General features: G+C 37.0%; 1 protein-coding gene across 4 annotated transcripts in view; it reads left to right on the top strand.

Moving 5' to 3' along the window:
- Window positions 1-16,311, top strand: part of FARS2 (phenylalanyl-tRNA synthetase 2, mitochondrial) — a 246,221-nt gene that overhangs the window by 5,376 nt on the left and 224,534 nt on the right. For all 4 annotated transcript variants that reach the window (XM_082754417.1, XM_082754420.1, XM_082754419.1 and 1 more), the window contains exon 2: window positions 341-417. The gene's annotated coding sequence lies outside the window, so the exon portion shown is untranslated. The remainder of the gene's footprint in view (window positions 1-340; window positions 418-16,311) is intronic.

Below are 16,311 nucleotides of genomic sequence, written 5' to 3'. Positions count from 1 at the left end.
ACGTTTTCATTGAAATGAGGAAAATAATAGACCTGTGTTAGAGCACTGTAGTAATGGTGGTCTTTAAGGTAATACTTTAATTTTGCATGATCCTTCGCATTTTTGATCTTTTATTCTCTGTCAATATCAAGTTTTTGTCCCTGGAGCTCTGGCTAGCATTCATAATAGTGCATTAAGAACATGTTTATCAATATCTCATGCTTCAGATGCATTTATAAGATAAGATAAATTGTCAATATCTCCTACGTGCCTTCACACTTCTAGACAGAATTTTCTTCTAATTTTATTCCTGTTCCAGTTCTTCATATCTGGGCTGATTGTGTCAAAATTTACCTTTCAGCCTGTCTCTGAAGAGAAGGAATGAAGCACTAACAGGCAAAGGAAGCAGGGCTGCAAAAATATTATCTCCAGTTGCTGGTAAGTGCTTACAAATACATTTAGTATTCTGAATCTGTTTTTGACACCCGCATTGTCAGCCTTTTTCGTTAATAACAAGTTTTGAGTCTTTGTTTAAAATAGTAACAATAAAAATATATTCATCAGCAACTGTTAAAGACCTTGCTACATATCTAACGTAGATTTCATTAAAACGTATATCTAACATACAGATTTAATGGGTTTCCTTACTCCCAATACCAAGACAAAGAAAATGATGAGATTCAAGATACAAAGATAGGCAATAATAATATTCTAAAGGACAAGTTATATATTTGCATTGGAGTCAATTTCTTTGAGTATGGTTCCTTTGAAAGCTGTCCAACTATACAGGCAGTAAGTTTCTGTTCAGTGTGAGAACAGCCAATACACTGTCCTTTCTTTACAACTATTTATAGTTGATCCAACTTGGAATCCAGCACAGGATGAGGGGAGAGTGAGCTCAATGAGCTTAGATGAGAAGTAATAGTTACAGCCTTACAAAATCTCACCATTAACTTTCCAATGTTATTTTCTTCTCCTGGACATAGAACAGGTTAAAAGGAGAGTGTGTCTGTGTATCTTCATAAAGTTTTGTGTCTTAGCTCAAACTGGGGATGAGCATGGATTTAGGTGGGGTTGCAGACTGATGAAATGTAGCTACCAGCTTTCCCGTAGGGGTAGGTTTAATGTTTTACAGAAAAGCAGCAATGGGGAAGGAGTAGTTTGAAGTACATTTCTGGCAAGTTTTATGGAAAGCTCACGTGTCTGGAGTCCTGCATTTAAATATCTGCTTGTTCTAGAAGTTTTGGGATTAGCTTTTTCAAGCATGTCTCATAACCTAGGATCAGTTTTGTTGTTTTTTTCCTGGTGCTATACATACTTTCCATCAATTTTTTTGCAGGTGAGTTACGTGGTTAACTTTCACCTTTTTTGAAAGTAATTCCTGGTGAAGTGTGTGTTATTAAAGCTGAAAAAGCGGATAAACAGGGCAGATTGTCGGGGTTCTTGCAGAGTTTTACTTGTGCTTCTTTAAAAAAAAAAAAAAAGTGTATGATTTGAAAATTGGTTTGACATAATCTTTTTGTTTTCTCAGTTATTTTTTCTATAACATAACTTTTCTTCTTTTGCAACACTGATTCCAACTTTGATTTTATTATACTAACTGCTTTCAGGGTGAAAAACTATATAGTGCATTATTCCAGTACCTCCCTTGGGAAGTTAATGTTCTAAAATGGACAGATACAACATAGCACATACAAAATATTCACCTACCGAAGAAGTAATTAAATGTCATCTCTCTATAAAGGTTTGTTGGACATTGAAAAGCTAGTTGTCTTTTATGTTGGCACACCAGCTTTGTCAAGCTTTATGGAAGAAAGTTGTTCCAAGTAGAGTGATGTTGAGTGATAAAGTAAATGATTGAGTGGGGATTTACATAGGTTATGGCATTTTATGTTTTATGTAACATAATTGGTTAGCTGCTTTTTCTGTTTTTCATCCTCTTTCCCTCCTTGCACAGACTGTTTTGTATTCCCCCATCCCTCACCCTGCAATTTATTTTATTCTAATACTGCCATGCTTCATTGTTTTCTTGTGATAGATTTTAATTTAACGTTCATTCTACAAACAAATTCTGCTGGATATATGAAGACTTGAACTCTCAGTGGAAAAACCATGCTTGTTGTATTTTTTTTTAATTTAATTTTAATAAATACTATTCGAAAGACCTCGCAGGTTCTACTGACTCGTACTTCTCACCTGTTATTAAGAGTTCATTTGACCACAGTGTCCCCTGACTGCTCTCATTTCAAACCTGGAGTGACAGAGCCTGCTAGATGTGTGGAACTTCGCATGTTATAAGCTGCAATTTTACAAATGGTTTTGAAGAAAAAATAAGAGACTGTTATATTTTAACTTCTTGATTTTCTTAGTATGCAATGGATGTGACATTAACTTAAGATTATTTTGTCATTTATCACCTTGACCTATAATAACACCTTGTTCTTCATTACTAGTAGAAATTTGATTCTTTCATGTTGTTTTATCTCTTTTCTGCAATTTGTATAGCTTCTTCCACCCAGCCAGTATGTATATCTTGGTTCAAAAATGCAAGATGAGAGGATATTGCCTTTGTTTTCTGAAGAGTAGATGTGGAAATACTTCCATGGACCATAGTTTGTGATATGTATCCTGAGCTCTGTGTTTTCTTTTCAGTAAGGCTTATTTTCAAATGCCTGGTGTCACAGAAGGGTTCTCTGATGTAATTACGATATATAGCTTTCTCAAGGCCTTTCAAGCAAAGGTTTTCTTTCAATCTCTGTGCTGTGCTTTGTCTAGAGTAAGCATATCAACATTAGTCAGCATTACAGGATATGTTACCTGGTAACGCTAAATTACTGTTCATGCTCAAGCATGATGCTGCTTGGGAGCCCATTGTGCATATTGGTGCTGTATGCATATTCTATTTTCCAGCATTAGTGATAGACAAGTAAGTTAGCGATGCTGGTCTTGTTCTTTCTATTGCAATACTCTCACACTTTTTTTTTTTTTTCCTTGTCTTGTGGTAGCAGGAATGGATGGAGACAAAATTTAAACCTGTTCTTATGACACTTCCTTTGCTTTGCTTGCTACAGAATATTTTGGAACTAGTTCTCTAACAACTTACAGGAGGTGTCCACACCTTTTGAACGTTGTAAAGTCAGTAGTGTTCAGACATGATCAAATGTAGTGTTACATAGTAGGTATGCCTGAATACGTATGAAATGTCATTGACTAAATTAATCCTAGCTGTAAACTTTAACAGAACCAGAGCACGGTTGTATCAGGAAATAAGAACAGATTTAAGCAAATTCATCCTAAAACTTGTCTGGTATTTATTTGAGTAGGCAGAATTTTTAATTGAGGGATTTTATTTTAAAATTTCTGAAAGTATTTCTTGGCAGCACTGTCTATAATTCGGTATCACTTGTTGCAGTTAAAGCATTTTTAAAGAAAAAGACTGTTTTTTACCCTTAGACTTTCAACATATTTAATACATTTCTTTATATATAGAGAGAAAATATTTCTTAATATAAGTAGAATATTTACAAATTGTGTATTCTCTGGTTATGAATGCATAGGGGTTAACAAAAGACAGGAAACTCAAAGTAAAATTTTAAATCTTGTTAATGAAGGTTGGCTAGGCAGTTAATTCATGCAAATCTTCTTGAATATGCTTGTTTTTAGGAAAGCAAAGTAAGTCTTTCATCTTGCAGGCCAGCAATGTTTTGGAAGACTGATGAGGCAGAACAGAGTCTTGATAAAGACATGGGATTTTGAAGAAATAATTATCGGTCCACCTGTGGATTAAATTTTATTGCTAGGATCAAGGAAATAACAGCAGAGTAGTAGTTAAAATAATATATAGAGAGTAAATAAGGTTACTAAAAAGACCAGAGTAAAGGAAGCAAGGCTGAAAATGCTCAGCACTGCAGCCTTATGTGGTTTTTATTTTATCTTCTGAAATTTGTATTGCTGTGAGACCAACTGTACTGAGACAAATACTGTGGCTGCATGAGACTTGCTGATAGAGCTGTTCAACTTATTTGGGAATCCTGCTGTTCATGTACATCCAGCATTTTGTTTAGTTGAAATGGCTTGGAATGAACTGCCATCTAGAAACCTATGTGGTAGGCTGCTTTCCACACCGCCCCCCCCCCCCCCCCAACTCCTGCCAGGTTAGTTGCTTTTTTCTGTACATTTTTTTTCTGTCTTACTAATATCTACAACCCATGTGATTTGTTATGGAATATTAATGATGGCACAGTGTTTCTAAACAGATTCCATAACACAGTATTTATTTGCAATTCCAACCTAAGACTTCGGATTAACGGTTCTTGTGAAATGAAGGGGACTTCTGCTTCTAAACCCTATTAGCAGCGAGGGAACACAACAGACTAAATCACTGACATGTTAGTGGAAGAACAAAAAAATCTTCTGATTGTTTTCTTATTTGCTCAGTCAACAGAAAAGAGCTTCAGAAATGAGGAATCATGCTAAAACAATAAAGGCTTTTGCATTATGTAAAGCAAAAATGTCAGTAAGTAGAATTTACTTCTCAGTACAACCTGCAGGACCCCTTTATGTGCATCAGAGATAATGGGCCCTTGAGGACAGTGAGCCCGTAGCAATGCTTTAAAGTAGAAAAAAGTCTCTCAAATGTTTTCAAAAGCAACATTAGTGCCTGGGTGAATTTATAGGAAGCTTTTTTTACTCATACCTTAATCTATAATACAGCCCATGTTATTCTGCACATATGTCTATATTCACTCAAGAGTTGAGGTTAGAACCATTTAGTATTTTTTAGAGCAGGAAGGATGTAAAGTGGCTGACTGGGTGGCATTGCGTATGCAATTTTTATTGAAACTGTGTCTGAATACCATTTTTCATTTAAGCTTGTGTCCCTATATAAATGGAATGTGAAGTTTCAGATACAGACACCATTTCGCCTGTCAAAAGCTGACAGCTTCAGTTTTCATTTAAGTTACTCTTGATTCTTGAACAGGGAAGAATATTTTTTATTATTTGATTTCCTATGCAATGCCCACTGGATTTAAGACATTGTTTATGTAATGTCTAGTAGCACTGATGCATATATTGAATTCCCAAATGGAGATTTTACTCCTGGCCAGCTCTGCCTTAAGTCAATGAGAACCTTCATGCTGATCTGAACAGAGATTTGCTGAAACCCTGAGTACCAAGGGACTGAATTAAACATCTGTGTAGCACTGGGAGATGAGTTTTGAGGTGATGAAATTAAAAGACTTCATTTTTAATATGGTCACCTAGTGAAAAATAGTATGTGAAAAAGCATTGTTATCCAGAATTGAATCAAAGGTTATTCAGATAGGTTGCATATATGTGTATAGGAATGCCCACTTGGCTGAAGTGGTCCAACAGTCATAACATTCATTAGAAATTTAATTAGAAATAGGCAGTTATTTGATCCGAATGTACGCTCTTTTTCTTTGACTTTAAATGACTACAGATTGTCATTCTCTTAATCTTAGGAAGCCTTATAGACTTAGTGCTCTATTTCAAGTGCATTGGACTGACATTTCCCATGCTCGGATTCTGCGATATATTGCTGCAGTGGTGAACAATGTGGTACATAAATAAATTTATAATGAGCGTAAACCTGTCTGTGAAAGATCTAGTTGAAATCTTTTAGAACTATTGATGTAACAATAATAGTCTGTTTTCCCTCAAAACCGGGAGTAGCCTCTAATACAGCTTTATGAAAAAGATTATTTAATTGTATGTAACATAGTCAACTACCAAATAATTCACTTAAAATTCAGCTCTGAGGGAAGATACAATATCTGTAGACTCATGGAGTCCTCTTCACTTTCACACTGTCAGAGTGCTTTTGATAAAGAAGAAAGAGGATGGAGTAGCAGCTAGCTGCCTGGAACTGATCCACAGCTCATTGAATTAAATGGGATTTTTTTTCACTAGCTTTGATCATCCTTGGATTGAACCTGTATACATATGATCTAATTAGAAGCAAGCTTGGGGAAATGCTGGTATGTTGGCTTTTCCAGTGTCTTGCCTACTGAGATGGTATAAAACAATGTATTTGTATATCTATGATATGGCAAGTGTGGAAATACTGATGGTGGCTTTCCTCACGCTGGACCTCGATATGAAAGCTAGACATTTTACTGTTATAGTTTGAGTTTGCCTGAGAGGAAATAGTTTTTTAATGTCAAATGTTTAGTTGTGCAGTAACATCTTTACATCATGCCTCATGTTGAGGGTATCACTTATCATGCTGTCCTTTTGTTTGTTTAAATCATGTAAAGTGGTACAGCTTCTTGCTGGGAGGCACCTTTACGTTTTACGCAAGTTTCAGGGTTAACCAGAGGAAACCTCTCTGTGTAAAGCCAAGTTTATGTCAGGTTTGTAGGCCAAGCCATTGCTCAGTCATAGTTGAAGATGGCTAAATGTTCTTCCTTAGCCATCTACCAGATTTCTATCATGATATTTTGTGCTGTGTTGCACCTTGTCATGTCCGCTGTCCCTATGCCTTTGCTGCAGCAGTTCCTGAAGTTAAGATGCCGTTTGTTGCAAGGCAAGGTGTTGGGAACTGGTTGTGTGTATTTACACTGAACGTGGAGATTCCGCATGGATCAGTCTTGTATTTGCTTTGCAAATATTGGCAGATACTACTGTGAGTCTGAATGATTTACAGTCTAAGGGTTTATGAAAGCTAGCAGGCTTTCTACGTGTTAGTAGTGTAAGTAGGAAGAGCAGGTATTAATACCAAGGTAGAAAGTGGAGTGTTAGCTTGTATCCTTTCTCAATTTAGCAGTAGTGTAACTAGTCATGAATCTGTCACTTGGATTTACTTGCATTTCCCATAGTTTACACCCAGTTCACAGCCTGATAAATGGGGATTCTCTGATGTTATAGCTGTATACATATCATGGAAATGAGCCTAAAAAATGAGATCTACATCAGTCAGAAAATACTTAAAGGAGCCCCAGATTTTTTCAAAGGGGCATTTAAGAATTACTGAAGCAACATTAAGTAGTATGCCAGCAAGATACTGGGATTTTATGTGGTTCTTGCGGCTTTACAAGAAAAAGAGCTTATGTACCGTCTGCAACAGGGCATATGCCACTTTTGAGGTAGACATTGCCTTCATAAATAAGCATAACATGCTCAGACCACGCTGATGAGTGAATGTGTACCCTAAAATCGTTGTAGATGATATAAAAATATGTGTGCTTTAGGGAATGATCCAGACGTGGGAGAAGGAATGGAATAGGTGATCTAATGTTACTTTTTTGTGTCTAGCTGATGACTGATGAGCTCGTATTGCTAATTCTGCATTTGTGTTTGAGAAGAGACCTAGGTAAGCCTTTATCTCAAAAAATTGATAACTTTTTTTAGAAGGAGAACTTCATTTCTACAGTACAAATCTAAGAAATAGTAGAGAAGTCACGTATTTTTGTTCTCCTGTTGTGGTGTCACGTGGGAACAAGAGCATGGAAAAATATTGTTTAATAAATTAGGAAGCAAGGTATCTATATCTTGCTTGTTATATCTTTAAAGATTACAGGTAAATGATCAGGATATTGTTGTACATGTTGGGAAAACTTCAGTTTCAGGTTCTGTCAAAAACCTACTGTTTGACTGCTGAAAGATTTTTGAAGATGTAATTAGAGAGTAGTTTTCTACTTTTTAGGATTTGGTTTCTTGTGTTTGAATACGTCAGTTGACTTCTCTGTCTCTTTCAAAGTTTAGTGTTCCTGTATAGTCTACTGTTTCAAAAAACTATCATCGTTGCTGTCATATCTCCCAACACTTCAAAAAAGAGCATCTTTGGAAAGCAGTGACTTGCATACATCTGCCCAGGATCACCCACAGAGAAGCATGCAGTTTATGTGCTGCACAGCCACTCTGTGCGTATATGGATTGACTATGAAGCATCTCTAGTAAACCCTCGCTGGCTCAGGTATAATTCAATGGCAGCTTGTTTCAGATTTCTGGATGTTGATGTGTTCACACTTAAACATGTTGCAGCCCAGTGAAAGCAGTGAGTATCCTGGATGAACGATATCTGAGGAAGTGAAATAGATGGTACGTGAGTGTGATCTGCCCCCAGAGTGGCAGGTTGGCTGTGCGTTCTTTAGCAATGAGAATAGACTGAAGCTGTGTCATTTCTGAGAACACGAGTGATACTTTCACTTACGCTGTGGCTGGGTGCTTTGTTTTGCAGTCATTTTTGAAGACACTATTGGGTTAAGTTTAATGTTATTCTTAAAAATTAAAGTTTTAAAATGCGGATTCCAAAGGAAGTGAAGGCTGCAAGACGGTATGTGTACATCTGCTGTCAGTCCTTTTTCCGCTTCTCAGTTAAATTTCACAAGGGGTATCCAAATTTCAAAAGACAAGTTACATGTGTAGGTTGAGGAAAAAAAGCCTGAATAAAGGACAGCACCTCTATTAACATTTCAGATAAAGCAGAGGTAATGGGGTGAATTTGTTCCTTATCACTGAAACTGCAAAAAAGCTTTGCCTCCAGACCCAGAAGACATAAAGTTTTGCTGGTTCTGCTGCTTGCAAAAAAAGCTTACTCTAAGCTACTGAGGGTGAATTATCTTCTGTTGGCTGACACATGGTACATAAATGGAAAAGAGAATAGTGCTGTCTGAAGTATTTTTAAGGAACTGAGAAGGCATGCTTTCTGAAAAACAACATGTAAGCTTCTGTTTAGAAGAATAGTGTATGTCCATAGGGGAGGGCTTGAAACAGAAGACATAGTTTCTATGAAATCACAACATTTGCTAATGATCTCCAAGACTGGGAGAAGTAAATGTAAGCTGTTAGAGTGCTGTAGAGGGAGAAGGCTGCTTAAACAACAAACCTTACACTGACATGTCTACATCTTTTAAAGCTGGCAGTGTGTTGCCATCATCTGGAAAAGGACAATATAGCTTGTCATAAATGTAACAACTTTCCTCCTCAAATGAACGTCGCTGTGGGTGATACATGAGACATTAAATTAATTATTTTTTTAATGAAAGCTGTTCTCATTTTGTGGTTTTAAATTCCTTGCTACAATTAAATTCTGAAGTAGAAATATTCTAGGTATTTGGAAAATAAACCCAAAACTAAGAAATGTAGCTTTGCAAATAGAAGTCCATAAAATCCATTCATCTATACTTTTTATTTTTCATTTTTATTTTTATTTTTTTTATAATTCTGGTGGTTTGGTTTACTCTAGGAGTCACAGTTTATTCTTCCAGCATATATTTATATATGTTTTTTCCTCAGTTCTGTGGATAAGCAGCTCTTCAGAGGGCAAATTCTACCATCTTCACCTTGTAGAGTTGCGAAGTCCATCAGTATGTTACGTTGATAGCTAGACAGAAAGAAAAGGTAGGGCATTTGTAGTATATCGAGCACTTCAAGAAAGGCATAGACAAGGAAGTTAGTAGAATCAGGTTTGTAAGACCTGAGAAGTGAATGTGTAAACGTGAGATTTCTCTTTGTGTGACTTGTCAAGATACTTGTGTAGCTTTCATTCTTTCCCAAGTTAGGCATGTATAGTCTTGGGAAAAATGCATTAAGTATAGGTTTGGTTTTGTGTGTTAGCAAGCGAACTCATTGGGGAGAGCATTACATTCCAAACAGATGTAATTACGCTGCCCAGAGGAAATGTGGAAACTCATCCCTGAAGGCATTCAAACCCAACTGGATGAGCTTTAGCAGCCTCCATTAAATGGATGTGCTTTGGACAGTGTATTGCATTAGGCTACCGCTGGGGGTGTTTTCTGAACCTACATGTAAATTGTTCTATGATTCTCTAATTCTGTGACTTACAGAAGTGAAGCTTGTACATGTATCCAGTTCTAAAGGAGTCAGGTCCTCAGGACTGTTACCTTTAGGAGAAGTTAAGTCCTGTCTTTTCTAAGCCCAGCTCTGACTGTCTGTATCTTGCTGTCATTAGGCTTTGCTTTCCTGGTGGGCAGTTTTGCACTGCAGAAGACTGTAACCATCATGAGAAGTTAAGATGTGGGAGATAGCCCCTTATCAGAACAGATGCGTTAATTCTCTGGAGGACTTAAAACTGAGATTTTGAACAAGTTTTTGTATGCTGAGAGCAACAGGGACAACGAGGAGAATTTCAGTTGCAACACTATTGGGCTGTTTGTATCTGGATCATGCTTTTGAGAATTCAACATACCTTTTTTTCCCATTCCAGGGGAAAATACTGCAGGTCCAAAAGGTGATGGAGAAAGATAGCTCACCGTATTTTCTGTATTCCTTTCCCATTGCTTCTACTGAAGGATTTTGGAGCAGTAACACTATCCCAATGTATGCTTGGACAGTTTGTACTACAGTGAAGCAGCCAATTTGATTGCTTGAGCACCATAGTACAAAAAAAAATTTAAAACAATCTTCCATGTAACTTGTAATGGTTTGATGAAAAAGAATGCATTTTCCTTGTGTATACACACAGGAACACCCCACTGCAACTAAACAGCCTGCCTTTAGGAGATAATGCCTTAGGTGGGCATGGTCAAGCGAGGATCTGAACCTAGGTGACCTTGCTCTGTTACTAGAAATATTCAAAGCAATATGATTTTTTTTTTAAAGGCTAGTAATTTAAAATTGAATTCCATTGCTTGAAATACGAGGTGTTTTATAAAAAATAAGATGACAAAGTAGTGGTATATTTACTGACTCTCCTTCAAGATGCTGTTCTGCCAAGCCTACTAGGTAATATATTTACATTCTGAAATGGTGTTGTATTTTATTTCACTCTTAAATATAATACTGTGGAGTACATAAGATTTGCAGCTGTCAAACAGTATCTGCTCAGAGCATCACTGATGATGTTTAATAAAGATCTCATCACCAGCTGCAATACAAATTTTGTGGAAAACCATAGTGATATTTCCTACCAATGATTGATAATAGGCTTCCCTTCTGATGGCCTGCCCAGCCAGAACCTTTTTATATTTATAAGCTGTGATTTGAATTTGGAACTGGACTCTCTAGCTTTTACCCTCACAGGAAGCCACAGCATTAACAGAGATATGTGAACCATTCTTTCTGTAGAAAGCTGTTTATGGTAATTCTTGAGGGAAGAGGCCCGTGTTGTCTGATGATCCTGGACACAAATAAACTACAACCTGGGGAACGTGCAGCAGCACTAATGACTGCTATGATCTGTGGATTTTCTAGTCATCATCATTATCTCTTCTTATGAAAGGTAGTAAATAATTTTTAATTTAATTGAAATTTGATTGTAAATATCCAGGTACAAAGGCTCTGTCTGGACTGACCATTGCAGCTCTGGACGCTTCCTGCCATTTCTTGGTAGCAACAGGGTGTCTTGCAAGTGGCATAAAAACCTGAAAACCTCCTTTTCTTGGTTTCTCTAGATGTTACAGAAACAGATACTAGGTTGAGAAGTGAATATTTATATTCATGCCTTTGTTCTCTTTTTGATTGGTGCAAGGAAAAAAAATAGGCATTTTCTCAATGAAAAGATGAGTGTGCCAGGATGAATTTAGCTCAACAGAGGAATGAAGAACCTTTACTACAATGAGCAACTTTACCCAGATGACTTATTTGCTGAAAATAATTAAGGTTATCTGGATAGCTAAAAACTTTCATCTACTATGCACCAGAAGGAGCATCTGGTTTGTTTTGCTAATTTGTTTGCTTTGCTCATAGAAGTTTCCTTGCTTGCCAATCCAGTCAGGAAATCTAGCATAATTATTTAAACAAAACTCTCCCTAGCATGCTATGATAAGGCCAAATAATTATATAGATCCATACACTTAGAGTGGATGCTCAAAACAGCTTAAAAACAATGATTCATCTGACATGAGTTGTTTTCTGGACAGAGAACAGAGTTTACCTGTCCAATATTAGGCTGGTTGGACTTTGCCATCATTAGGAGTGTTGTCATAGACTAATTTTTCTGAGGTAGAGTGGAAACTGAAATTACCAGTGCCAGCATCAGCAAAGATATAATGCATTTAATTTGTTCTTCAGATGTGGCTAAAATAATTCCACTTCAGATGTCCATTCTCTTAGGAAGAAATCTTTTTAAGCAGGTAAATTTGTACTTCTAAAGCTATTAGCCACACAGCGCCTATGTTTGTGAGTAGAAATAAGCCTACATAAGCTTATTGAAAGAATTAAATGGCACACAATAAAATTGAGTCTTTGTAGTTACCATGCCATTGATTCTCAACTGTATAAGTTATCTTTACGAGAAAGCAATGCCTTTTTCAAACTACTGCTCCTTCAGGCTTTGTTTCAGATATTTAAGTTGTAATGGATTCATGTGGTTGCTGTACTTCTGTGAAATGATGCTTTCCAGAAGTATAACTGTTATGGTTGGGCTAGTTAATAAGTTCTTTATTTTCAGGGAGGCAGGTGCCAACAATTATGGAATCTGGTAACCTGGATGGAAAGGGATTAAAAACTGCTTTTGCCTCGTGATGAACAGCTACTGAATAATTCTGGGTACATTTGGGAAACAGATCTGTTGAACAAAGCAGTAACAATTTATGGTCACTATGTAGAGTGAAATTTCATCTTCCTAATATGTTGAAGTCTGAACCTGCTTCCACTGAGAGAAATAGAACTGTTACTTCCATGAAAGGTTTTTCAAGCCCAAACTCTAAAATGCTGGAATATTTTCAGGCCTGGGCAGGGAAATTCTTACTAGCTAGCTGTATTTAACAAATGTGAATGTAAAACAAATTAGAAAGCTAAAATACAGTTTAAAATTAAGACCTGGAGAATTACATTAAGTTTTGTTGCTGTCATGTACACTGCTTTTTGAAGAAAATGCTGAATCTTTGAAACTTTTCTAGGGCAGGTTTTTAGCCAAGTGAAATCTTTCTGAAGGTTGTAGTTTAGGAATATATCCGCTTAGGTGATTACAATTTCTGCCTAAGTAAATTAAGAGCATTATGCACACTAGAGGCAGGATGCCCTGCCCTGGGATGAGTCCTGTCCTCATAAGATCGTTGTAATACAGTATTAAATTGTTTCAATGGACTGTAACTATAGGTCACTGATACCAGTTACGGGTGTGCTTTTTTTCTTTTTACAGTATGAACAATTTAATGCTTGGTAAAATGAGAAAATACATCTTTAAATAATTTTGCGGTTGGACTGTTCTCAAAGTTATGAGAAGTCTTGCACAGCACATGCAAAGCCCTGTCCAAGGCCTTTTAGAAATAAGAAATTATTTGGCTGTGTGCACTAGCTACCTCTGTTCTTTCCTGTAGTGTGGGCAAGATCCGTCTCCCACAGCAATGTACTGTACTCATATCATACTGAAACACAAATGATTAAAAATAAGATACAGTAAACCAAAGGAGTGGAGAGGTGTTTTGCTACTAATGTATTGGATGATTAACTTTATAATAACTTTAACTATTCTCCTGATGCATTTTTACAGTCAGCATTAAACATTAAGGATGCTTGTTTTACATGAAAGTTCTTAATGATGCAGGCTTTGCTCCAAATGTTTCAAGTATATTTATTTAAAACAAACAAGCAAACAAAACCACATCTGTTTTTATTGGACTAGAAGGGGGATGCCGTGTAACCTGTAAAATCTGTAACCTGACCTCAGGAGTGTATTGGCTGTAGTGTAAGTCTCTTTCATTTGGATTTAAACAGAATTTTATGTTTGGCATTGTATTTGACAATTGTCACTTTTAAACCAGGTTATTTCAAAAGGTGGGGGGCAATTCATGCATGAAAGAAATAACATTAGCCTTTTTTTGTTGTCGTTACATGATTGTGGGTTGATGCTAAAACAGGAAATACAAAACAGTGGAAATAATTTGTATGTTTAGCCACCCTTTAATGCTGGCTACAGTGTTGTCTTCTGTGCTTCAGCTGGAAGAGCCAAATTTTGCAATTTGATTAAGGTGCTTGATGCTTAAAGAACTAAGTGTCACACTTCAGTCCCAGGGATAGTCAGACTCCTTGTTGCTCTTGCTGAGATACAAAATTTCGAATGCAACCATGTTTAAAAGAATACATGCAATCAAAATAACTTTAATATGAAGAAATAGGTATCCTTAGTATTAAATTAATCATGATTATTAAATTAAACAGACAAATACACTTTCAGTGGTACATAACTTTTCTGTTGCACCCAGTGCAGTATCTTTTTGCTTCATTTGTGTGGGTGGTTTTTAAACATGCTGTTGGGAAGTTCTTAAAAATCTGTTCTAATAACTACTGAGGCAACATTGGCCTTCGTACACATGGGCTTTTTACAGAACTCTGTCATGCATAGGCATATCTTTGCTCAGATTTTGTGTTTTGTATTTTGTCAAAAATGATTTTTGTTGTATCCTCCTTTCTCTTCATACGTGTTTATGTAAGCATATTTTTGCTGTATGGAAGTCAAAAGTTACCGCCAGACATTTATGCACAAGTATTAATGTAAAGGAAACTGAAGTGATATAACAGCTTTGGATTTCAAAGACAGTTGTGAATGTGTAGAGGTCTGCCTTGTTCGGATAACTGTGTGGACCCAGATAGTGATTGAATTGCTTTTATTGAGGTGGTATAATTGATGATGTCAAACAAAACAGTTGTTTTTTTTCATCTGCATATGCCATATATAAAAAATAAATATAGCTCTGAATCAAAAGGTCATCTTGAAGATATCTCAGTCTTGGGAAGTTTGGATTTCTGTTCCAAATCCTAATGCCTTCATTCATTGTTCTAGTAAAAATGATACCTGGCAGCTGATAAAGGTTAGTGCTAATAAAGAGCCATTTTACTTTCAAACTCACAAAGTCAAACAAACCGGTATGCTTTGTTTTCTTTTTCATTCTGTTTCTTTGTGTAGTGGTACTTTGAGAGACTTGAGTATTGCTCATTGCACCGTCTGCCAGCTCTAACCTCCTTTCTCATCCACATTTAGAGTTAACTTAATGCTGGTACCCGTAACCATTCACTGGGGCCAGCAGAGGAGGTAAACTGAGCTTATACTCTTGTTCTTATACTTCTTTGTGGAAGGAGAGGCTTTCAGATACTGTCATCTCCCCAGGAACAGAAACTTTTTGAACTCTGAACTGCCCCTCCTGCTTAGGGCTTTGTCATCTGTCCATTGAGTTGCCCAGCAACATAAAGGCATTTTGAAGGCAGTGATGATTATAGTGCTTCTGCTTATTTGAGAGGAAGTCATTGGACCTTTCTGTTGCCATGAATTCTTAAAGCTACTGACTTGCCATGTGCTTCCAAGGGTCACCTTAAAGAATTATTTTGTTCAGGGCAAGTAGTTGTAAGACATGTAAGGGACAAATATTTTAAACAAACAGGTCTGCTGAAAGCATGCAAGTAGTGCTGAGGGAATTGTGTTCTTTTATATATTTTTTTTCTAGTGAAGGATATTTATTAGGGTGAGCAGATGGGCACTGCTCATTTTTGGCATTCATCGATAAGCCTGCTACCTCTCCAGGTGGCTCAACAAAAAAATAATGCTATGGCACTGCTCCCATTTTATTTTTATTCCTCTCAGACTAGTTAGTCACCTGTCTCTGTTCCCCTCATTTAGAGCCATCTGCTGGATTTTTTTTTACTTCTGTTTTTGGTTGTTCTCCATTCTAAATTCACCAAGGAATCTCCAATAGGATCTGATGCAAAGTCTTTGCATGTTTGCCTGGCATTGGACAAATATCTTCTCTGTCCTCTCTTTAGCCAGCTTGTGAGTTTAATTTTCAGCAGCCTGTCCTTATGAATTAACGCATGTAACATCAAATTGTTCTTGTACTTAGTGGACTATTGTACCACTTTTCATTATTAATGTGGCAGTTTTTATATGTTTAATGTTGAAATATTAAAATAATTAAGTACAAGTGAGAATCCACCATCTTGCAGAGGATCATCTAGATTGAAAAGATCTTCAAAGTCACCAAGTCCAATCAACTGGACCTCCTGAGTCACACCTCTAAACCATGTCTCTTAGTACTTACATGTCTACACGTCTTTTGCATACCTCCAGGGAAGGGGACTCCACCATTCCCTGGGCAGCCCATTCCAATGCTTGACCACCCTCTCAGTGAAGAAATTCTCCCTCACATCCCACCTAAACCTCCCCTGGCATAACTTGAGACCATTTCTTTGCATCCTGTGTCACCTGAGAAAAGAGACTGACATCCTCCTCACTGCAGCCTCCTTTCAGGTAGCTGTCGAGAGCCTATTTTTTTCCAAACTAGACCTCAATTCTCTGTGTACTCAATATCCTTCTGGCAGTGAGGGGCCCAACACTGAACACAGTACTTGAAGTGCGGCCTCACCAGTGCTGCATATGAGAGGACAATCACCTGCCTGGTCTTTCTGGCCACA

The sequence above is a fragment of the Aythya marila genome (genome assembly GCF_965140915.1).
Source record: "Aythya marila genome assembly, chromosome: 2".
NCBI lineage: Eukaryota > Metazoa > Chordata > Aves > Anseriformes > Anatidae > Aythya > Aythya marila.
Note: the sequence above shows the minus strand (reverse complement) of the source record. Positions and strands in the feature narration are given on the sequence as shown.